The sequence below is a fragment of the Protopterus annectens genome, chromosome 8.part0 (assembly GCF_019279795.1).
Source record: "Protopterus annectens isolate FY-2018-M chromosome 8.part0, PAN1.0, whole genome shotgun sequence".
NCBI lineage: Eukaryota > Metazoa > Chordata > Ceratodontiformes > Protopteridae > Protopterus > Protopterus annectens.
This window is the reverse complement of record NC_056741.1, coordinates 1,051,841,090-1,051,865,548: the sequence shown is the minus strand read 5'-3', so window position 1 is coordinate 1,051,865,548 and position 24,459 is coordinate 1,051,841,090.

Sequence of the window (24,459 nt, the reverse complement as noted above, 5' to 3'; positions counted from 1 at the left end):
ATATATATATATATATATATAAATATATATATATATATATATATATATATATATATTAACTGGAAGCTTAAAGGGATCTTGGAATTTTTAGTTGCTAAAGATTTTTAGCACCTTCTAGATTTGTTAAGATCTATTCAATAGAGCATAGTTTTGATTTTGGTAACGGCTGACATTAAGAATGTGTTTTACCATAATTTTGCATACATTAGGTATTTGTTGGTTTAGAGACATTTTAACAGGGACTAAATGTGTTACTCCTAGTGATACTGACATGGTCTGTGAATTCATGGACATTATTTTATACATTTTTTGAAGGGGAATATTTTAGGTTCATAGGTTCATACTAGGCTATCTGCCCTAGGGCATTTATAAGCCTAGCTATCGTGTGTTTGGCTTTTGCCACCCATTTTAAATTAATTTTGCTATGCCCTTTTTCGAGGTTAGTATACCGTGCCTCTGTCTAACAGTGACACAGAAGTGATACCCGGGGTAAACCTATGATCCCGAATCCACTCATCAACATTCCTCTTGAAGAGAGTCAATGAGGGACTCTGCCTAACCTGGACTGGGATTTTATTCCAGAGTGAAGGGAGCCTCTGGGTTATGAATCTGTCCCTCCAGCATGTCCTATTTATTTCAGTGCTGAGGTTCAAATCTCTTGAGCGTGTAGCTCGATGGGATTTGGATTTTCTGAGGTGCAGCATGTCCATTAATTCCGGGTTGGACATGGCTTTATACATCAGGCACAGATTGCCTCTGAGCAGGCGGTATGCCACTGAGTAGAGCTGGAGTTTCTTTAACCGGGCAGCATATGGCATCTGTTTGAGCCCTTTGATCCTCTTGGTGAGGTACTTTTGGGGTCTTTCCAGTTGCTGCAGGTGTCTGGTAAGGTACATCCCAAAAGGGGCATTGTACTCAATTATGGGCCTGATGAGGGATGAGTAAAGAGGCACGATGACCTCCCCTGATCGAGATGTGAATCCCTTCATGATTAGGTGGGCTATATAAAATGTTTTTCTAACCACTTTGGCCACGTGGTTGTCAAATGAGAGATTGCTATCAACTTGGGTCCCCAGGTCCCTAATTACTTCTTCCGTACATAATGGATTACCACCTATGTGGCAATTTGTGGGCACTTTGTTTTTGTCAAAGGGGATGACTATACACTTTTTGGCATTTAGCTTGAGGCCATGGTTCTGGCACCAGTTGTCTGTTTCCATGAGGCCATTTTGGATGATGCTTGTGTCGGCTGGAGAGTCGATTATAGCGCCCAGTTTGCAGTCATCTGCGAACTTGGTCAGCCACAGTCCTTCCGTGTTGGCCTGTACCTCCAAGAAATATATACCGAACAGGAGAGGTCCCAGGACTGAGCCTTGCGGGACACCACTTGTAACTGGTTTGGAGTCTGACATGGCTCCAGCAATTCTAACCATGTGGGTTCTGTCCTTGAGCCAGTTTGCAACCCATCTAATGACATAGGGGTTTATATTTAAGCTGGTGAGCTTATCTATAATTCCCGAGTGGGGTATTGTATCGAAGGCTTTTGCGAGGTCCAGGTAGGCTGTTTGGACCACCTTCCCCTCGTTAATGGCCTTGGTGACTGTTTCAAAGAAATTGACCAGGTTTAAAAGGCAGGATCTGCCCTTAACAAAGCTGAACTGGGTAGGATCCAGTGTCTGTATGTCCCCAATATCTTTTTTTATGAGGTCCATGATGATCCTTTCCATAGCTTTGCAGACCAAGCTAGTCAGGCTTATGGGGTGATAGTTTCCAGGATCCGTTGAGGCACCACCTTTGTGTAGAGGGACCACTGTTGCTGTACGCCACTTTTTGGGTACATATCCTGTGGTAAGGCTGAGATTGAACAGTAGTTTTATGTTTGGGTTTAGCTCTTCTTGGAGTTCATGTAGGACGCAGCCCAGGACACCGTCTGGTCCCATTGATGCTGTGTTTTTTGCTTTGGAGAGGGCGGCTCTTACCTGAGCATCTGAGATGTCAGTGGGGCAGCACTCTGCTGGGATAGATATTTGCCCTTTTGGTGGGGAGGGGGGGGAGTTTGCACTGAACCTGTTAGCTAGGATGTTGGAAATGTCTGTGGGTTCGGTGTATTTTTTGTCATTTTGGACTAATTCTGAGCATATCTGGGAATTCTCACCCAGGTTCCTAACATAACTAAAGAAAGCCTTGTGATTATCCTTAGTGTCCTGTGCAATTTTTCTCTCGAAGCTGGCCTTAGACGATTTTATGAGTGCCCGTAGTTTTTTGCTAACACTGATCGGAGATGCCTTCCCTTTTTGGGATTTGCTCTGTCATGTAGTAGCTTCCTCCTTCTATTGTATAGTTTGTTTATGGCTGGGGTCCACCAGACAGGACGTCTGCCTTTGGAGGACTGGGTCTTGATTTTATTTGGGATTGCATGATCCATGCATTCTTGAAGGTGTTCATAGAATGCGTTTATAAAGGATTCTGCGGTCTGGGCCGTATTTTCCACAGGCCCGGGGGCCTTGATGGATTCCACCTCGGTTTGAGGAGTGTGAAATTTGCTTTAGAGAAGTTTTTCACTGTGGTTTTCTGGGCAGGGGGTTGGGTTGGGATGTGAATATCCAGTGAGATTAGTTTATGGTCTGATCTTACCAGTGAGGGATACACTTCTGGTCTGGAGCATAGAGTCCCCATGTTGGTGATGATCAGGTCCAGTATGTTTTCCCCTCTTGTGGGAGTGGTAACAAGTTGTTCCATAGCATTTGAGTTTATAAATTCTAGGAACCTTTGAGCTAGGGTGTTGGAGCTAGAGTAATGCTCCCAGTATATGTTTGGGTAGTTGAAGTCGCCCAAAATAATGGTGTTTGGAGAGACCTTCATATTTTCCAGTGTTCTCAGGAAGGCCGAGTGGGGTTCCTGGGTTAGGGAGGGTGGTCTGTAGCAGGCTATAAACTGGAAGGCAGTTTTACTCACTGTTAGTTGCACATGGATAGTCCCTGATGCTTCATGCTGTGCCACTAACCTGGAGGTGTGGGTATCTTTGACAAATATTGATACTCCCCCTCCTTTTCTGGTTCGGTCCAAGTTTTGGGGCTGAAAAGCATGGTATAAAGTATAACCTGGTAGTGCTGGGGTGCTCTCGGGAGCCTTGAACCAGGTTTCTGTTACTGCACAGATATCGATGTTCTTCATGCTAAGGAGAGTTTCGAGTGCGTGCATCTTGAGGTTTAGACTTCTGGCATTGAGTAGCATTACTCTTAGTTTCTTATCCCTTGTGATACCTATGGAGGTGGGTTTGTCTTTTGAGCCTTGCCTAAAAAAGGCACTATGGGGATAGCAACAGCCTTTGCCAATATCCAAAAGCTCAGGGGTGACAGGTGCAAGCCGTCCCTAGCGAAGCATCGTGGCTTGTCGAGCATGTCATCCCAGGCTGACAGGCATTGGATCCCCTTTGAATGACACCAATACTTAAGCTAATTGTTGAAATTGATCATCTTGTCTTCATATTGTGGCATCATTCTTGGGGAGGGTATGATGCTACTCAAGGTCAGGGTCATACCGGCCTGGGCCACATGCTCAGAGAGCTCCTCTTTGTCTCTTTTCATGTAGTCCAGGGAGGCATGTCTCAGGTCATTCACACCAGCATGGACAATGACTGAGTCATATTTCTACTTGCCTTGGAGTGACCTGAGTGCTTGTGTTATGTGGCAGATCCTAGTGCCCGACAGGCAGCTCACCGTGACCTTCTCCTTGTTTAGCCCGGTGAGCTGGACTTCAGTTTGCCTGACGATAAAATCACCTATTACAAGTGTATCATGTGTGTTGTTTAGCCTTAAGGGCTGTGACTGTTCAGCACACTGGCTTTGTGAGCTATGTGTTGCATGTGTTTTGTTTTGGGATAGCGGTTGCTTGGGTGTCTGCTTTGGAGGTCTCTGCTGCTTAGGCAGATTTTTATTTAGAGCCTCCGAGTATGTTTTTGTGTGTTTATGTGTTTGGTTTGTTGTTGTGGTAGGTCTATGTGAGACTGGAATTGTAGTGAGTGTGGTTTCCTTCTCCTCCTGACAGGTTTCGCCAGTACTGAGTTGAGAGAGCTTAGCCTCCAGTTTGGCTATATGGTTGCATCTTTCACATGTGTTGGAATTTGTTGGGAGGAGGAGAGGGTTGTCTGTGTACATGAGGCAGTTGTAACATTGCCTCAAGATTCCCAGATTCACCAGCTGGACCGGAGAGGAGATTGACAACTGACCTTTGGACATGCTAGAATGGTATTGGGAATTCCTTTATAATTGAAAAAAAGGGCCAATGGGGAACAAGGTACTCAAGGGGAGTTTGTGAGGGTCTAGTGCTTTTCATTTTTTAGTGCTGACTTATATAATTGCTTTAGTGAGCAAGTGCCAGGTAACTTAAATGCAATGTGTTACAGGTAACTTAAATGCAAAAATGACAAACAGTAACTTTCTTTCAAGTGAAACAAGAAAATAAGTACAGTAAGCAATGCAGATGTCACTAGGGATCCACAGAAGTGCTGAAAAGCCATGTTTTAGGTGGAATTAGTGTTTCAGGGAAATAACAAGCAAACAAGCATACAAACAAAGCTAGATTCAGCAGGCCTGGATCTAGTCTATGCTACAGCAAACAAGGTGTACCAATTTCAGTAAGAAACAGTTCAAATATGCAGGCACTATAAGCCTTTAACCAGAAATTCCCAGCTCAGAAGAGTAGAGTCCAGCCTCTCCTCCCACAAGAGTGCAGACCACGAACCTTCTTAATGTAAAATAACCAGCCTGAAGTCCAAGTGCTTAAACCAGAACTAATACACTTTTAGAATAACAGACACTGAGCCCTCAATCAGTAGTTCCCAACTTAGAAGGATGTAAGCTACCTGTCCTGCCACCACAGTGCAGGCCACAAACCTTCCTAATGTAAAACAACTGGTCTGAGCCCAAGTGCTTAATCCAAAAGACCTAGAATGATAGCTACTCTTTAATCATGTTACTACCAAGCAGTAATAAATACAATTGAATACTTTAAAGAATGCCTGGATTAGCGCTCAAGTTATACAAACAAAGCTAGATTCAGCAGGCCTGGATCTAGTCTATGCTACAGCAAACAAGGTGTACCAATTTAGTAAGAAGCAGTTCAAATATGCAGGCACTATAAGCCTTTAACCAGAAATTCCCAGCTCAGAAGGGCAGAATCCAGCCTCTCCTCCCACAAGCGTGCAGACCACGAACCTTCTTAATGTAAAATAACTGGCCTGAAGCCCAAGTGCTTAAACCAGAACTAATACACTTTTAGAATAACAAACATTGAGCCCTCAATCAGCAGTTCCCAACTTAGAAGGATGTAAGCTACCTGTCCTGCCACTACAGTGCAGAGCACAAACCTTCTTAATGCAAAACAACTGGTCTGAAGCCCAAGTGCTTAAACTAAAAGGCTTAGAGTGAGTTACACCAAGCAGTAATAAATACAACTGAGTACTTTTAAGATGACGCAAAAGCAAAATAAAGTAGGAAGAAACACAAATACAGTAAAATTCAAGGTTTGCTAAGGGTACAGAAACAGAATTTATATTTCCAAATTTAGACTGCTGCAAATGGGAGAAAGAGAATTATTTTCCTTATTTAAATATGTTCAAATATATTAATGTTATTTTGATGATTTGTTTATTCTTTGAACAGGAGACCTTGCAGAAGTAAAGCTTAGATTTTTTTTGAGTGTTTAGAAAATAGCACATGATTTTTTTAAGTTTCAAATTTAAGCATTCGTATAATATGATTATTTGGATATTTGCATTTATTTTAATAAATGTAATAATGGGTTTTAGTCAAATACCTATAGGAACCCAGAGTCTAGTAGTTCTTGTTTGCACTATATAAGTGGGCATCCACATAAGACCAAATGCAGTACTGTGAATGGGTAGTAATATTGGATCTACTTCACTTGACCTAAAACTCATTTGACTGACAACCATTTGACTGACACCCAAGTGACCTAAATTTCATTTGACTGGCAACTCATTTGACTGACTCCCATTTCACCAACAGCTTACAACGCTGAATTTCAATATACTAAATCTTAAACCATAGACAAGCACACTTAGAACACCAATAACTAACCCTTTTCAGAACTTAAAATCTGCTTACTTACCCTCTTAACAGAAACAGGACAATGTACAACCAAATTAGGTGCAGGGCTAAGCCCCACCCACCCCCTCAATGCGGGGGGCTGTGCCCCCCACACCTCCCCAATTATATATGCTAACTCCAGGATCGCACTACAGTGGGGAAAAAGGCATATACTTTTAACTTGCCTTACAGTACTCTACACGTTGCCACTACTGCTGGGAATGCACAAAACATTTGCCAAATTACTTTAGATACTTCCCATAAAAATGTAAAGAGACAAATCCACATTTAGAAACACTACAACACTACTTTCTTCATGACTATCGGAATTCTAACAGTCAGCACTATAAGTTGCAGTATTTTTTTTTATCACAAGCAAGTCACAGGCAGGGGTGTAGCTAGGATTTTCAAATTTGTACTCACAGCTCTCAAACTGCTACCCCCCCCCCCCCAGCCAAGCTTCGGCCATTCTCGTAATTCACGGTTCACTCTTTTAATGTTGATGAAGAGGCATTCACTGTAATTCCTCTTCAGTAATATAATGTAGATTCACTCAAACTCAGTTCCTTGACTTGAAAATGAACCTGAAAGTCAGTTCTTTGAAAAATGCAGCAAGGTAGTTGGGGTAGAGGATTCATGCTTTTTTTTCTGTAACTAAGGTACAGGTTTTGAGCATGAGTAAATTACTAACTACCTGCTACCCCTAACTAGGGTGTTTTTTCACACACACACCCCTACCTACCTCTTAGTGCAAGAAATATGGACAAAGCCTAAAATAAACAGGGACAGATATTAAATAATGCTCTCGTGAACTTAGAAAGTTGCTAGAATAACAAGATTTGTGCTAGTATGAGAAAGTTGTTAAAATAACAGGATTTGTGCCAGTATGAATTTTTCTAAAGGACATGAAGTCTGAAACTCAAATGTCTTATTATTTAGCAACTTCAGCTTTCAATGATTTTCTAGAAAATCACAAAATTTATGAGGAACAGACAAAAAGTATGGGGCAAAAATCTGGACATTCTGCAAAATATGGACAGTTGAGAGGTATGCTACCTACCTACCACACACACACACACACACACACACACACACACACACACACACACACACACACACACAACCTCTCAACCTCTTGGAGCAACAAACCCATAAATAAAAATGAGGCAAAGGCCCAAAAATAAGGACTTTTTTTTAAATATTGCTCTTATAAACTTAGAAAGATAATAGAATAGTAGTAGGTCTTGCATTAGTACGGATTTTCTGAAAGGTATGAAATCTAAAACTCAAATGTCTGCCATTATTTTCTAACTTCAGCCTTTAATGATTTGCCACTAATTTGCCAGAAAAATGCAGTTTTATGAAAAACGGACCAAAAATGTGATGCAAAAATATAAAATTGCCACACAATACAGCTGGGAACCTGTCAAAGAAGGGACACCATTTTAATATGATTACTGTTAACTTGAGCAGCTGACAAAATTAGAGAATCTACATGCATTTCTGAATTAAAAGTAATCTATAACTCTCATCATTACAGTTATTTATAATTGTAAACCCTCCACGTTTTCTTCCAAAATTGCTATTTTGCGGAGAGATTATTAGGGGGAGAGCAACATTTTGAGCCAAAGTTGGGGACAGTTGACAGGTTTGGATATTCCTAATTCTATAAAGCGATTTATTTGCACATACCTTTCAACCTTTTAGTGCAGGAAACCTGGACAAGGCCAAATATATTGGGGAAACAAACAGTACTAAAAATTGATCTTGTATAAACATAAGACGGTTAATAGAATAACAGGTCTTGCTTTAGCATGCATTTTTTTGAAGATTGTGACGTCTTAAACTTAATGTCGGTCATTATTTAGTGACTTCATTCCTAAATGATTTTCCAGAAAAGTTTTATTTTGCATTTTACAGCACGAACACCAATAAATATCTGCTAAACAAAGCAATGTAGTCTCACAATGAAACTAGACTTAGCATTAAAACCTCTGCCCTTGAAACTCACATTCATTGAAACAGCATTGAAACCCACATTCAAAGAAAATACATTTTGCCAGTGGCAGATAAAGATTAACTTTGGGCTGTTTTCAAATCATAGGCCCCTTGCACATGAAACATACACATGCTCTTTGATACACCTTCCTGATTGTTTTAAATTATATTCCTTGCACATGACAGTGTAGTTGCTAGAGAGCATTTTAAATTTATTGGTTTGAACATTTTTCCAGTAAACAATGAAACAAAATGAATGCACCAATAATGACAAAACAGCCCAATTCATAATATTTCCATCATAAAAGTCTACTCAGACTTCTACACTCCACCAGTATCAGTAAATATGCACAATCTCTGAACTAGTAAAAGCCATCTACATAATTCCACATTAAAGAAATATGTAACTAATGAAGAGGCTGCTGCTAGCAAACAACTTTATATGCCATGGTTTCATCTACAAATAAAGTGCCTGTTGCTCTTGAGGAATAAATTGCCTATGTTGCATTAAAACAATGATAAGCTAGTAATATTGCAATAAGGAATGGATGGCAAACTGATAACAGGTTCATAGTTACTACTAGATATCTTCGCCAAAACGGACTACAGCATCCACCCCCCTATACAACACAGTACAGTATCAGCAATGCATCTACCTACTGTGGGAGAAGAACCCACATCTGCATCAAAAGCAAGTACACTACCTGGTGTGCTATTAACAGTACAAGCAGACTCAGCATAAGCAGCACTAAAGTTTAGTTCCCCTGTAGCTCTCAGCTCCTTGTAAAATGTCAACACTCAACTGTATCTCTGAACTTTGCAGCAGAAGAAGTCTGGAAAAAGTCAACATTTATTGGTGGGGGGGAGAAAAGCCCAAAAACAAGGGACACATTTTAAACATTGCTTGTATAATTTTGGAAAGTTGCTAGAATAAAATGCTGTGTTATCACCATGCATGTCTTGAACCCAGAACCAGATGCATTACAGTCAGTGCAACATACCACTATGCTAAATCAGCAGTTTAAAAATAGGAAGACAAACTTAATGGCTATCATTTAGATAGCTCTCAACCACTTAGCACAAAAAAACCTGGACAAACAAAGCCAATAATGAGGGAATACAAATACAGTTCTCACTTCACACCTTAGCACAAAAAACCTGGACACACAACAAACAAAAATAATGGGGGAAATATAACTTCAGTTCTCAGTTCTCAATTCTCACCATAGCTAACAACCATTAGAAAAACAAATATGAACAAAGTTCAGAAATGGTGGTGGTTAAGGACTTTAGGCTCTTCTTACCCTGAAGCAAAGGTATAGGGTTTGAGCTTGAACATTAGCCAGCAGGTGTATTCTGTGGGGGCATTTTCACACACACCTGTAGCCAGCAGGTGTATTCTGTGGGGGCATTTACACACACACACACACACACACACACACACACACACACACACACACACTTTGGTATTCTGGCGGGAGACCGGATAACCCATTTTGCAAGGACTGCAACAGTGAAACACGATGAACATCTTCTAATTTTTCATATTTCTCCACCCCCCCCCCAAAAAGAGTTTAATTAATTGTTGTTGTCTTTCTTGGTCACATGGCCCTTTCTACTTCTCCTACCAGTGTTTTACCTGATATCTTGTATCCCCATTGATGGTATACTGCTTTTGCTGTCCTCTGCTCTATAGGGTTTTCTCTATACCACAGTTGGTATTATTCTTCCAACTGTCCCTGAACTTTTTGCCATGTTTGTTATTGTGGCTGTTTTCCCTTTTGACATGGCAGATAAACCTACAAGGTTCAAGAAGTATGCATCTTGTGGCAATAAAATGCCCAATTCAAACAACAGTGCCAAGTGTGTTTATTGTTTGGGGGCTTGTCGCTTAGATAAAGGGTTATGACATCTGCACTTCCTTTGGACATAGGACAGTAGTCAAACATCAGAACAAACCAGTCCTCAAAGGTCTCATCCCTCTACCTGCTCTGCCTTCTGCTTCTGGTTTGTCACTATCCAGAAAGAGGCTTTCAGAGAAGCACAAAGGGGACAAGAGGGGTAAACAAAAAGAAAAGGCTAGAAAGTCTAGGAAGTGATTCCCTTGATTGCTGTTCTTCCTCAGCTCTCTCTTCAGCTCTAGCAGCTAAGGTATCTAAAGCTTTGGATCCATTTTTTGCATTGGATCCATTTTCTACAACTTCCAGGCCTCCCTTTCATAGGGAACAATGATTTTTCTCCAGAGCTGACATTTTCCATGTGACATTTCCCACATTTCCCATTCTTCCAGGTGGCACCAGTCAAGAGAGCTTCTGGACACCCTTCCTCATCTTCATCCTTCAGGTCTAACAGACATTTGTCAGAAGCTGATAAGGACAGAATGATGAGGAAATTACTCAGGTACCAGGTTCACACGGGAGTGCTTCCTGCTCTATCTCCTATTGCTGAGTTGTAGCTAGAAATGTATATTTTGTACTCAATCCTAAGGACGTTGCCCCTATAACCCACCTGTCATTTAAAAATGTATTCAAGTCCTGATGATGTTGAATATATATATGTGTATATATATATATATATATATATATATATATATATATATATACACACATATATACAGAGAGTGAGATAATATATATATATATATATATATATATATATACACACACACACACACACACATATATATATATATATATATATATATATATATATATATATATATATATATATATATATACACACACATATAGGAAAGGGATACATTATTTTCGACTGCTGGCACTTAAAACCATAAAATAGTGATTTTTTTTAGAGGTGCATTACTATTTCATATCAGCTAAGCATGTCTGCAAATATTATAAAGTTCTTAGTATTCAGTACACCTTGAGTAACAGTATACAAGAGATGCTCACAAACAAGTACTCATTTGAGTCCAGTGAGTATGCCTACATTCTTGAATAGCTTTCCATTTTTTATTTTTTCCTTGTGAGCTTAATAAAACCCCCTCACCAACTTATTTCACCACTCATTTAATCCACTGCCTGTTTTTTTTTTCATTAATTTGTAACGTATTTAATTTTAAGCACATACACAGCCATGCTATGTAGTTTCCAACTCTTGTCTACAAAATTGCTGACAATAGGAATTCTACTTTGAGTATTCTTAGCAAGCATACACTTATTTCAGACTTTAATTGCATTTTTATGTCAATTAAATGAAATAATAACTGCCCTATAATTGTTCAGCTTTGTAACTGTCTGTACTATGGCTAAAATCAGTTACATTAATTCCTGAACTTTACTGTGCTGGCCTCTAGCCATAGCCATGGCTAAAAACGGTCCTCAAGCCAATTCACCAAATGAAAATGAACCTGGACATTTGTATTTCATTGGTGTCATGCTTTTTGACATTATCTGACTAGGAATGTTGACAAGCAGATCCTGGTGTTGCTAAGGCTCCAATGATTTTAAAAAAGCCTGCAGTTCATGTTAAATTATAATTTTACAGAAGACAATTGCCTTGTGGGATTAGTGTGGCAAGCAAGATAAGAATTGTATTTTATTTTGTTTTTTGTTTCTTATTACACATCACTGTGACACACATCCACACACACACACACACACGCACGCACGCACGCACGCACACACACACACACACACACACACACACACACACACACACTGAGACAAAGTACCTATATAGCAACTAAACAGCTTGATAACATTTATATAGAGGAGCAGCTTGTACAACAACTAAACATCTTGAAAAGATTTTCTTTTCTTTACTGATATCATAATGCAATTCAGTGTAATGTTCCAATACATACTGTACACTCAAATATTGTGCCTCTAAAAAGATATGTCTGTGTGAAGAAAGAAAGAAAAAAGATGCATAAGTTACAAAGAAGAAACTATGGATTTGAATGGAAACTTCAGGATATCAGAGGAAAATATGTTCTCATGAATCAGGTGAAAACTGAATGACCTGTACATTCAGAATTTACAGCAGTGACACAGTCTGACTTCTATGACAAAGAAGACTTAGCAAAACCAGCACTTTTTTTTCCAAAAGAAGGAAAAAGAAACTTAATATAGGCTTCAAGAAAATGCAAGCACAAATGTTTTTGAAGGCAAGTCATGCACTTTGATATATTATGCGTAAGTAAAAGTTGAATTCAACTGACCAGAGCATAAAGTTTCTTTCTGCAAAGTAAAGAACTGACTGGGCCACCCACTGTACAACTGATGAAGAATACTGATTCCTGAAACTTTGCAACAGTAAATGTAGTGCTGAAAAATGATCTGTGCTTCTTGCTGAGACTTTTACTGATTGTAGCAGGCAGATATTAGTTTAGCTAGTTAGAACTATAAAAGACATTATTTCACCTGGAAGTTGAACTAGATTCAAAATAAGTGAACAGTAAGGCAAGACAGGTTGCGTATTAGGAAAGCAATAACATAGAAAGATGGAGTCATTACTGGGAGTTTAAGGACTACCTGGTGTGTGATGAAGTGCAATACCAGAGGCAGAGTCCATTTTAACCATTCCATTATGTCCTCCAAAACCTGCCCTGGTGGTTATTACTGTATTTCAGAAACAGGAACTACCAGAAAAAGAATAATGATGATTTTAGAACTGTTTCTGTAACTAAATTTTTAATATGCTACTTTGACAAAAAATAGTTTCTTCATCTAAAAATTAGTCTTCAGAATACACACACACACACACACACACACACACACACACACACACACACACACACACACACACACACCTTATCTGATAATCTGTTCGTAACACTCGATTGCCTTCCATCTTCACATTTCCCGCGCGCGATAAATAATCCATTTGCGAATGTCTTCTTTCCCGCTCGTGGCCAGCTGGACATGACGTGGCTCACTTCCAACTGGCTCCTATCCCCCTTAAAGGAGCCAACAACCTTTAAAAAATATGTACTTTTTTTTTTTTAATTGCGTTTTTTTTTTAAATGCTAACCCCTCTTCTAAGAAGTTATACTGAAATCAGTACAGTGCGTATGCCTCCCGACGTCCCGGGTCACAGGTAAAGGAAAACCCACAACAAGTCTATCCCCAAGATTCAATAAAGTAATTTTTCAATACAGAAAGAGTTTAGCTGCTCCTGCACGGAATATGGCTGCCGAGCGATCCAGTAAACTAGTATTTTGACGTACATGAGCCTGCCTACACTGTTCTTGCTTGGAAATCAGTGCAAAATGCTAATTACCCCATTTGCTGGTGAAAACTATGCAAATGAGGTGAACTAGTGATTCACCAAGCAGGCAGGTATCCATGCAAGAGCAGTGTTAGCTGCAGAAATGTATTCGGTTACTAACCGAATACATTTCTGTAAATAACAAAATGGAGGCATGACAGCTCCAAAAAAGCATGTATTATACTCTTTAGGCATACCAATGGCCAAATATATGGTCATCGGTATGGATATGCTGGAAAATATTAGGGTACAACCCAACACCATAATAATGGGTGATTTCAACTACCCCACCATTAACAGGGAAAACTACTCATGTACCAATTCTTTTGCTCAACGTTTTCTGAAATTCATAAATTCCAATGTCTTGGATCAACTTATCCACACTCCCACCAGGGGCAGCAATATCCTAGACCTGGTCATTACCAACATGGGTGACCAGTGTTCCATACCAGAGGTCAATTCCACATTGGTCAGATCCGACTACAAGCTAATCAGCCTAGGCATCCACATCCCGTTCCCACTCCCTATTAGGGAAACCACCGTAAAAAAATTCTCCAAAGCCAACTTCGCTCTTCTTAAGACAAAAGTGGCAAACTTCATGACAACCATGCAGACAGACAATAGAGGTATGACTGCTGAATCCTACTCAAATGCACTTTATAAGCACTTACATGAGTGCATGGATCATGCTATCCCTAACAGAACCAAGATGCTATCCTCCAAAAAAAGGAAGCCAATCTGGTGGTCCCCTGCTATAAACAAACTCTACAACAGAAGAAAGAAACTGTTGTAAAAAAGAGTAAAATCCCATGATTGGAGGAACTCTCTGGTCAGCCTCAGTAAAAAGCTGAGATCCCTCATAAAATCCTCTAAAGCTAGTTACAAAAATAAAATCGCCACTGATTCTAAAGGCAACCACAAAGCATTCTATAGCTATGTCAAGAATCTCAATGGCAATACTCAGATCTGCTCTGAGTTACAGCACAATGACACTAAATATACAGAACCAACTGATATTGCCAACATCCTGGCAGATAGGTTCAGTGCTAACTTTACCCCCCCCCCTCTCACCCCTTAAAGGGCCCATCTCTTTACCGGAGGAATGCAAGGTTCCTGTAATCACAGCTGCACAGTTAAAAACCACACTCTCCAAAGCCAAGAACACAGCATCCATGGGACCTGACAACATCCCAGGCTGGGTTCTACATGAACTACAGAATGAATTGGCACCAAACCTAAGCACCATGTTCAGTCATAGCCTCACCTCAGGCTTTGTGTCCACTAAATGGCGTACAGTGATGGTTATCCCACTCCACAAAGGGGAAGCCAGCATGGACCAAGGGAACTACCACCCCATTAGCCTAACAAGCCTGGTCTGCAAGACCATGGAACATATCATCATGGAACTTATAAACAAAGACATTGGTAGTCTCCAAACTCTGGACCCTACCCAGTTCGGGTTTGTAAAAGGCAGATCATGTCTTCTAAACCTGGTAGACTTCTTTGAAGCAGTCACCAAAGCCGTAGACAAGGGTAAGGTGATTCACACAGCCTATCTAGATCTTGCCAAGGCTTTTGACACTATCCCTCACTTTGAAATTATAGATAAATTCACTAAACTATGTATAAATCCCTATGTCACAAGATGGGTTGCCAAATGGCTCACTGATAGAACCCACACTGTGAAAGTAGCAGACTCCAAATTCGACTTCAGACCAGTAACAAATGGAGTACCACAGGGTTCAGTCCTGGGTCCTCTCCTGCTTGGTATCTACTTTTCTGAAGTACAGGCAAACACAGAAGGTCTTTGGCTAATGAAGTTCACAGATGACTACAAAAGGGCCTCACTGAGACAGATGCCTGGTGTCAAAGGCATGGCCTCAAGCTCAATGCCAAAAAGTGCATTGTCATCCTCTTTGGTAAAAACTGTGTACCCATGAGCTACCACATAGGCGGTAGTCTAGTTAACACTGAAAGTGTGATAAGCGACCTTGGGACACAGGTGGACAGTAGTCTAGCCTTTGATAATCACATTGCTACAGTAGTCAGGAAATCCTTCTAAGCGGCACACCTCATCACAAAGGGTTTCTCATCCAGGAAAAAAGAGGTCATTGTTCCCCTCTACTCATCACTCATTAGACCCATTATAGAGTACAGCGCCCCTTTTTGGTATATACCTCACAAGACAGCTACAACAACTGGAAAGGCAGCAGAAATATCTCACAAAGAGGATTACCAGCCTCAAACAGATGCCCTATGCAGACCGTATCAAAAAAACTCCATCTTTACTCCATTGCATATCGCCTACTCAGAGGTGAACTCTGCCTAACATACAAAGCTATGTCAAACCCAGAGCTGTTGGACATGCTCCACTTAAAGAAATCCCAATTCCACCGAGCAGCACGCTCTGGGTACCTAAACCTTGTCACCACATTAAACAGAACATGCTGGAGGGATAGATTCCTGTCCCAAAGACTTCCCATACTCTGGAACAAACTACCCATCTATATCAAACAAAGCTCCTCATTAGCACTCTTCAAGAAAAATCTTGATGATTGGATGGGAAATAGGAAATTCACCCCGGGGATCACCTCTGTGGCTCTGCTTGACAGGGACACAGGAAAATAATTTTCTTGAGTGGTGAAAGCCAGGTTACCTTTTTGGCTAGGCTTGTATTGGCCCTAGGGCCGATAGACTAGTACCTACCTATGAACCTATGAACATATGTAAAGTGCTTCATTTTTATAAAAAGTTATTTTTTCTGGCCGATCTTCTGCCTTTTAAGCATAGGACAGCAGTGCACAAATGGGATTGTGGCGAAACAATTTTTTGAAAACTCAATTTTAAGGGAAATCTTCATTTTGCCATTACAGTCTATGGCATGCAGAATCAAAACAATACCAGGGAACAGTGGTTGTCAAGGGGAAAGGATCTGTGTTAGCACAGTAAATATGGACTAAGGCAGTGGAGTATGCAAATGAGTGGAAATTTACTGAATCACAAAAATCTTCTATGTGCCAAACTGCACCTAGCCATGTAGGTGCTACAGCACGATCATGTAACTAGGAGGAGCAACAGACATGGGAAGGGTGTGGGTCAGGCCTGTTTAAGCACATTGGAGCCCTATGGTGCACAGATAAGCTTAGCTAAGCAAAGGGGTGTGCCTGAGGCTGTATTGAATTATTCCCTGAAATGAAGACTGTGTTCGCCTCCAGGGAGGGCCATTTCTTCATGTTTACATTAGCTAAATGTGTATGCGTGGAACTCACCAGGTATAAAACAAAACAAAATGAAAGAAAAACCCAGAAATAGCAGGACTGCTACATTTGAGCACCAAGTTTGGGTGGCGTGCCTTGCGGCTTAAAAGGGGAGGAAATGGGAAGGGAAAAAAGGAAAAAAAAGGAAAATAGCAGAATAAAAGCAATCAAGAACAAATTACATAGCCAGAAGGTGGAATGCATCATAGTCAGCCAGTCATACAGGCAGTATCTGCAGCACAACAGTATAAACTATGAAATCACCTTACAGTCTGTTTTTTCCCACAAACTTGGCACCATTGGTGTACACACGTGGGGGAATTTTAACTGGAAAAATGTTAGAGGCTGCCATTGCTTTGATCCATCAGTATGTGCTGGAGGCTGAGGGCAGAGAGGAGAATAATGCTTACAACCACCACAGACCGAGGAGGAGGAGAAGAGTGTTCAGACCCTGGGTAACTTACCAGGGGCTACATGATCTGGAGATAGTAGAGCATTATAGGGTGGACAGAGACATACTGCAGCAATTCACTGAGCTGTGCCAGCCTCAACTCAGAGCTAGAGCCAACAGTGGGGAACCCATTCCAGTGGATACCAAGGTATGTGTAGCCTTAAGAATTGTAGCTACAGGTTCTTTCCAATGACCTACTGGGGACATCATGGGGGTCTCACAGGCATTCACATCCAGGGTTGTCCACCAGTTCCTGGATGCCATGCTACCACATGCTGGTGAGCACATTTACTTCCCCAACACCCATGAGGAGAGGATCAGCAGCTACCACCATGTAGCAGAATACCCGGAGGTACTGGGTGCCATAGACTGCATGGACATCCACATCAAAGCACCACCCAGTTAACAGGGTAGGGTCTACATAAACTGCAAGGGATTCTCCTCCATCAACTGCCAGGTCATGTGCAATGCCGAGGACATTATCATGAATGTGTGTGCTGCCAGCCCTGGAAGCTATTATGACTCCCACATCTGGCATTCATCACAGGTGTACCAGGCATTTGCCAGTGGGGGCATCCCATATGACCATCTGGTGGGGGATGCTGGCTATGCACTGGAGCCATGGATGATGACACCTATCAGAAATACATACACACCCACACAAGAACGCCATAATGAGGCACATGCACAAACCTGGATCATTATAGAGCATGTGTTTGGGATGCTCAAGTCACGTTTCTGCTGCCTTTACATATCTGGTGTAGTCTTACAGTACTCTCTAGCCACATGTGCACACATGTTCATAGTATGTGTCATGCTACACAATATGATCCTGTGGAGACAGCTGCAGCAGGAACAGCACAGGGAAGGGGTACACAGCCCACCACCATTGCTAATGTCCCCACAGGCCCAGAAGGACTCAGAGGAGGAGGCCTCCGAGTCTGCTCCTGTAGGCAGACGGAGGCATGCCCAGTATCCTCAGGCATTGGCAAAGAGGCAACGCATAGCACACACACACAGACACTGTAAGGACTCCAGGGACTGACACCTCTCTCTGACTAATACACACAGTAAAATGGATGACGCGCACATTACATTACCTGTATCTTACCATGTAAAGGCAGTGTACTGTGTGCATCCAACATAGACAGCCCTCAATTCAGAGTGCTGGCTTTTGGTGAAGTCGTGTATGTACAAGATTCTGTGCACCTGTGTATTGGTCTGAGTACCAATGGTTGTTTTGTGAACTATCTATATATTTTATATATGTATATATATATATATATATATATATATATATATATATAGATAGATAGAGCTAGATATATAGATAGATATACATATACATATATAGACAAAGAGATATTTACAATGCTAAGTACACTTGGAACAGCATCGTTACCAATTGTTGTCATATGTTTAACAATATGGGATGCAGGGTGTACCCCATTTTTGCACCCTACATGGAATAGTGTGCCACATACTTGCTCTCCATTTACTCTCCGTCCTCGACTGCTGCAGCTATCAACACTCATTAAAATGAACAGCAGTTAACCCTGCTGCTTTGTTCACAATTCATTCCTATGTTAGTACACAATTAATGCTGGGATATAAATCAACTGTTCTTTCGATGACTCATACATCTATTGAAATAATGACCAGGTCTCTTCCTGCACTATAAGTGTACTCATGTTGAAAGTTTTTTATGAAGCCAGATAGCTGCAGTCTGTCCCATTTATGTAAAATGGCTTCTCAACAACTAATGCATTATGCCATTCAGAATTAATATGTAAATTTAATGAGCAAAATAATACCGGTTTATATCCTCATATGATATATAAGCCAAGTATAATTCATAAATTTTCAAAAAATGAATCAGCGAGAACTAAATGTGCAATATCTGTCTTGTTCATATAAAGAAAACATACTTTAATAAATCTGAAGCAACTGAACTATAGTTATATATATTTGCTATGCAGTTTCCAGTTTTTATTATACTTTATTGGAAATTGTACTATATTTTTGACTACAGAAAATACATACAGATAAGAGTTTGAACCCATTGTAGTCCGTCCTCCACAGGGATCTGTTTCCAGTCTATTGAGACATGAAAGATATGACTCTCTTTGACTTCCTAGTCCTTTGAAGAATATATCCTGTTTAAGGAACTAAACCTTTGTTAACAGATAAATGAGATAAGCTGGCATGATAGAGTCATATCCCTATGTATCCCACACTTTTCAAACACACTTCCACTACCTCTCTCTTTTTCTGTGTCTATGTGCATATCTTTATGTATGTATACATATATAAAGTGGCACCCTGACCCCATGTGCAAAAATAGGAAAAAGGGGGTTGTGGATGGATGGATGGATATAAAGAGGGAAGAGGGATTTATGTGTGGATCTCTTTCTCTCTCTCTTTATTTATATTTATATATATATATATATATATATATATATATATATATATATATATATATATATATATATATATGTGTGTATAAAAACCCAGCCACTGGGGATGCACAAGCCAGTGCATTTCTTTGTGCCAGTCCCAAGCCCGGATAAATGGGGAGGGTTGCGTCAGGAAGGGCATCCGGCATAAAACTTCACCAAAACATTTCATGCAGACACCAAGAAAAATGTTTATACCGGATCGGTCGAGGCCCAGGTTAGCAACGACCGCCACCAGTACTGTTAGCCTACAGGGTGCTGGTGGAAATTGGGCTACTGTTGGTTGAAGGAGGAGAAGAGGCGGAAGACATGGCCGAAGGCAGGAAGAGAGGAGAAAGGCTAGGAATGTGGTAGTGAGGGTCGGAACTTTGAATGTTGGCAGTATGTCTATTATAGGGAGAGAGCTAGCTGATATGATGGACAGAAGGAAGGTTGGTATATTGTGTGTGTAAGAGACCAGATGGAAGGGGAGTAAGGCTAGGTGTATCGGAGGTGGGTTCAAATTATTTTATCATGGTGTGGTTGGGAGAAGACATGGTGTAGGAGTTATTCTGAAGGAACAGTATGCTGAGTGTTTTGGAGGTGAAAAGAGTGTTGGATAGAGTGATGTTTATGAAGCTGGAAATTGATGGTGTAATGATGAATGTTGTTAGTGCATATACTCCACAAGTTGGGTGTGCAATGGATGAGAAAGAAAAATTTTGGAGTGAATTGGATGAAGTGGTGATGACTGTTCCCAAGGGTGAGAGAGTGGTGATTGGAGCAGATTTCAATGGGCATGTTGGTGAAGGGAACAGAGGGGATGAGGAAGTGATGGGTAGGTATGGTGTTAAATAAAGGAATGCAGAAGGTCAGATGGTAGTGGATTTTGCGAAAAGGATGGACATGGCTGTGGTGAATATGTATTTTAACAAGAGGGAGGAGCATAGGGTGACATACAAGAGTGGAGGAAGATGCAAACAGTTGGATTATATCTTATGTAGGAGGGCCAGTTTGAAGGAGATTGCAGACTGTAAAGTGGTGACCGGAGAAAGTGCAGTTAGGCAGCATAGGATAGTGCTTTGTAGAATGACGTTGGTTATCAAGAAGAGGAGGAGGAGTGTGAGGGCAGCACTAAGGATCAAGTGGTGGAAATTGAAAAAGGGTAATTGTGAGGTTGAGTTCAGGGATGAGTTATGGCAGGCACTGGGTGGCAGTGAAGAGTTACCAAATAGCTGGGTAACTACAGCAGAGCTAGTAAGAGAGACAGCTAGAAAGGTGCTTGGTATCACATCTGGACAGAGAAAGGACGACAATGAGACATGGTGGTGGAATGAGGAAGTACAGGAGAGTATACAGAGAAAGAGGTTGGCAAAGAAGAAGTGGGATTGTCAGAGAGAAGAAGAAAGTAGACAGGAGTATAAGGAGATGATGTGCATGGCAAAGAGAGAGGTGGCGAAGGCTAAGGATAAGGCATATGAAGAGTTCTATGAAAGGTTGGACACTAAGGAGGGAAAAAAGGACCTGTACCGATTGGCTAGACAGAGGGACCGAGCTAGGAAAGATGTGCAGCAGGTAAAGGTGATAAAGGATAATGAGGGAAACATACTCACAAGTGAGGAGAGTGTGTTGAGGAGATGGAAACAGTACTTTGAGGTGTTGATGAATGAAGAGAATGAGAGGGAGAGAAGGTTGGATGATGTAGGGATAGTGAATCATGAAGTACAATGGATTAGCAAGGAGGAAGTAAGGATAGCTATGAAGAGAATGAAGAATGGAAAGGCAGTTGGCCCAGATGACATACCTGTGGAAGCATGGAGGTGTTTAGGTGAAATGGCAGTGGAGTTTTTAACCAGATTGTTTAATGAAATCTTGGAAAGTGAGAGGATGCCTGAGGAATGGAGAAAAAGTGTTTTGGTACCAATATTTAAGAATAAGGGTGATGTGCAGAGCTGTAGTAACTACAGAGTGATTAAACTGATTAGTCACAGCATGAAGTTATGGGAAAGAGTAGTGGAAGCTAGGTTAAGAAGGGACGTGATGATTAGTGATCAGCAGTATGGTTTCATGCCGGGAAAGAGCACTACAGATGCGATGTTTGCTCTGAGAGTGTTGATGGAAAAGTACAGAGAATGTCAGAAGGAGTTGCCTTGTGTTTTTGTAGACATAGAGAAAGCATATGACAGGGTGCCTAGAGAGGAGTTGTAGTATTGTATGAGGAAGTCAGGAGTGTCAGAGAAGTATGTAAGAGTGGTACAGGATATGTGCGAGGGTAGTGTGACAGCGGTGAGGTCTGCGGTGGGAGTGACGGATGTGTTTAAGGTGGAGGTGGGGTTACATCAAGGATCAGCTCTGAGCCCTTTCTTATTTGCAATGGTGATGGACAGGTTGACAGATGAGATCAGACAGGAGTCCCCGTGGACTATGATGTTTGCAGATGACCTTGTGATCTGTAGTTAGAGTAGGGAACAGGTGGAGGTGACCCTGGAGAGATGGAGATATGCTCTAGAGAGAAGAGGAATGAAGGTCAGCAGGACTAAGACAGAATATATGTGTGAATGAGAGGGAGGATAGAGGAATGGTGAGGATGCAAGGAGCAGAGGTGGCGAAGGTGGATGAGTTTAAATACCTGGGGTCAATAGTTCAGAGTAACGGTGAGTGTGGAAGAGAGGTGAAGAAGACAGTACAGGCAGGATGGAGTGGGTGGAGAAGAGTGTCAGGAGTGATTTGTAACAGATGAGTACCTGTAAGAGTGAAAGGGAAGGTCTACAAGAGGGTAGTGAGACCAGCTATGTTATATGGGTTGGAGACAGTGGCATTGACAAAAAGGCAGGAGTTTGAGCTGGATGTGGCAGAATTAAAGATGTTAAGATTTGCACTGGGTGTGACGAGGGTGGGCAGGCTTAGGAATAAGTATATTAGAGGGTCGGCCCAGGTTGGAAGGTTTGGAGACAAAGCCAGAGAGGCACGATTACATTGGTTTGGACATGTGCTGAGGAGGGATGCTGAGTATATTGGGAAAAAGATGCTAAGGATGAAGCTACCAGGTAACAGGAAAAGAGAAAGGCCTAAGATAAGGTGAGAAAGGGCATACAGATGGTTGGTGTGACAGAGCAGGATGCAGAGGACAGGAAGAAATGGAAACAGGTGATCTGATGATGATATATATATAAAACATGAGGGGAAGAAAGAAAGATAGCCCTATTAGATGTATACAGCGTGAAGGCATATACTATTAGTGTTTATTTTTTACGTTTATTTAATTAGAAAGTGAAGAAATTTACACTTTCAGTATATTGCACTTTTTACAATTGTCTAAGGATGTATAGGCATCTTTTCATAATTGGAGCTTAAGTGATAGTGCATAATAATATGCTGGAGAAATATAAGAGCAGGAAGTATTAAAAATCAAAGCAGAAGGTATGTAATCCTTCATACATTTGTTCATTCATTTCTAATACATACTTTATCCAGCAGCAAGATAGCATAAGGTAGAAAAGTAGTCCTCAATGAGGCACTTCTCTACAATGAGAGAGAGAGTGTGTGTGTGTGTGTGTGTGTGTGTGTGTGTGTGTGTGTGTGTGGGTGTGTGTGTGTGTGTGTGTGTGTGTCTGCATGTGTGCGTGTGTGCGTGTGTGTGTGTGTGTGTCTGCGTGTGTGTGTGTGTGTGTGTGTGTGTGTGTGTGTGTGTGTGTGTGTGTGTGTGTGTGTGTGCATGTGTGTGTGCATGTGTGTGTGCGTGTGTGTGCACTCCAGTCTATTACATACTCCGTGTGTCTCTGTGTGTCTGCGTGTGTGCCTTAGACAAGTACATGCAAACCACTATCACTATTGATGATTTAAATGATAGCTACATTTCCTGCATGACTTTGAGTTGTGAGAAGAAACTGGAACATCCAAGGGAAACCCAAGAGGATACATTGAACATATGCATGCTCTTCATGTATGGCAGTCTAAGAGCTGAACAAGAAAATCAAGCTCTGTGAGGTAACAGTGCTAATTGCTATATCATGTTAAGAACTGATGCAAAGATGATGGTTTCATATTAAATGAGAATAAATATTTTATAGTTCATTTTGTTCAGAAAGCCTTCTATATGGCTTATCTATTTTCCAAATATATTTCTTCTTGATGCAGAGAAGTCTTAATTCCCCTTTTTTCATATCTCATCAGAACTATTATTGAATAAAGTGTCTGTTTTGGCACATATTTGTCTAATGATATCACTCAGTGAAGGACCTCAGAAATTACTAGCTAAAGAGATCAGTGACCTCAAAAGTTTTAATTATCAGGACAAATGGGCAGTGCTCTTTCTGTACTCAGTTTCTTATAGACTCCTCCGAAGGGATCTGTTTGCAGTCTATTGAGACAGGAACAATCTGACTGTCTTTGACTTCCTAGTCCTTTGAAGAATATATCCTGTTTAAGGAACTAAACCTTCATCAACAAATAATTGAGATAAGCTGGCATGATAGATTCATATTCTTATGTATCCCCCACTTCTCAAACAAACTTCCACTGCCTGTCAAGTAGATTAGAACCATTGTCACCACTAGGATAATGGATGTGAAGCCTCAAGTTCTCCCCAGTCTATCTTGCATTGCCTACCTTGAGGCTGGAGGGAACTTTTGAACATGGGTACTTGTCTATAATTGGATGGGGAGCAGATTAATTGCCTAGTATTTGCCTATGAATGCATAAACTTGTGAACCACCATCACTGACTATTGCCTGCTTACTACACCTTTCTATAGAAATGCTGTATTTCTGTAAAATCTTTCAAACTCTTACTAGATTCTGTTTATCAGTAGGCCCTTTATGCTGGGGTGTGTGGGGGTGGGAGTGGGCTGAAGAATACATGTACCTGCGTACTCATGTGGATGTACCTGTGTATGTCTGCCTGTCAGTCTGTATAGTTATATTTATGTAATTTTCTGTTAGTTGGCTTGTCTCTAAATGTGCACAATCAATGCCAAC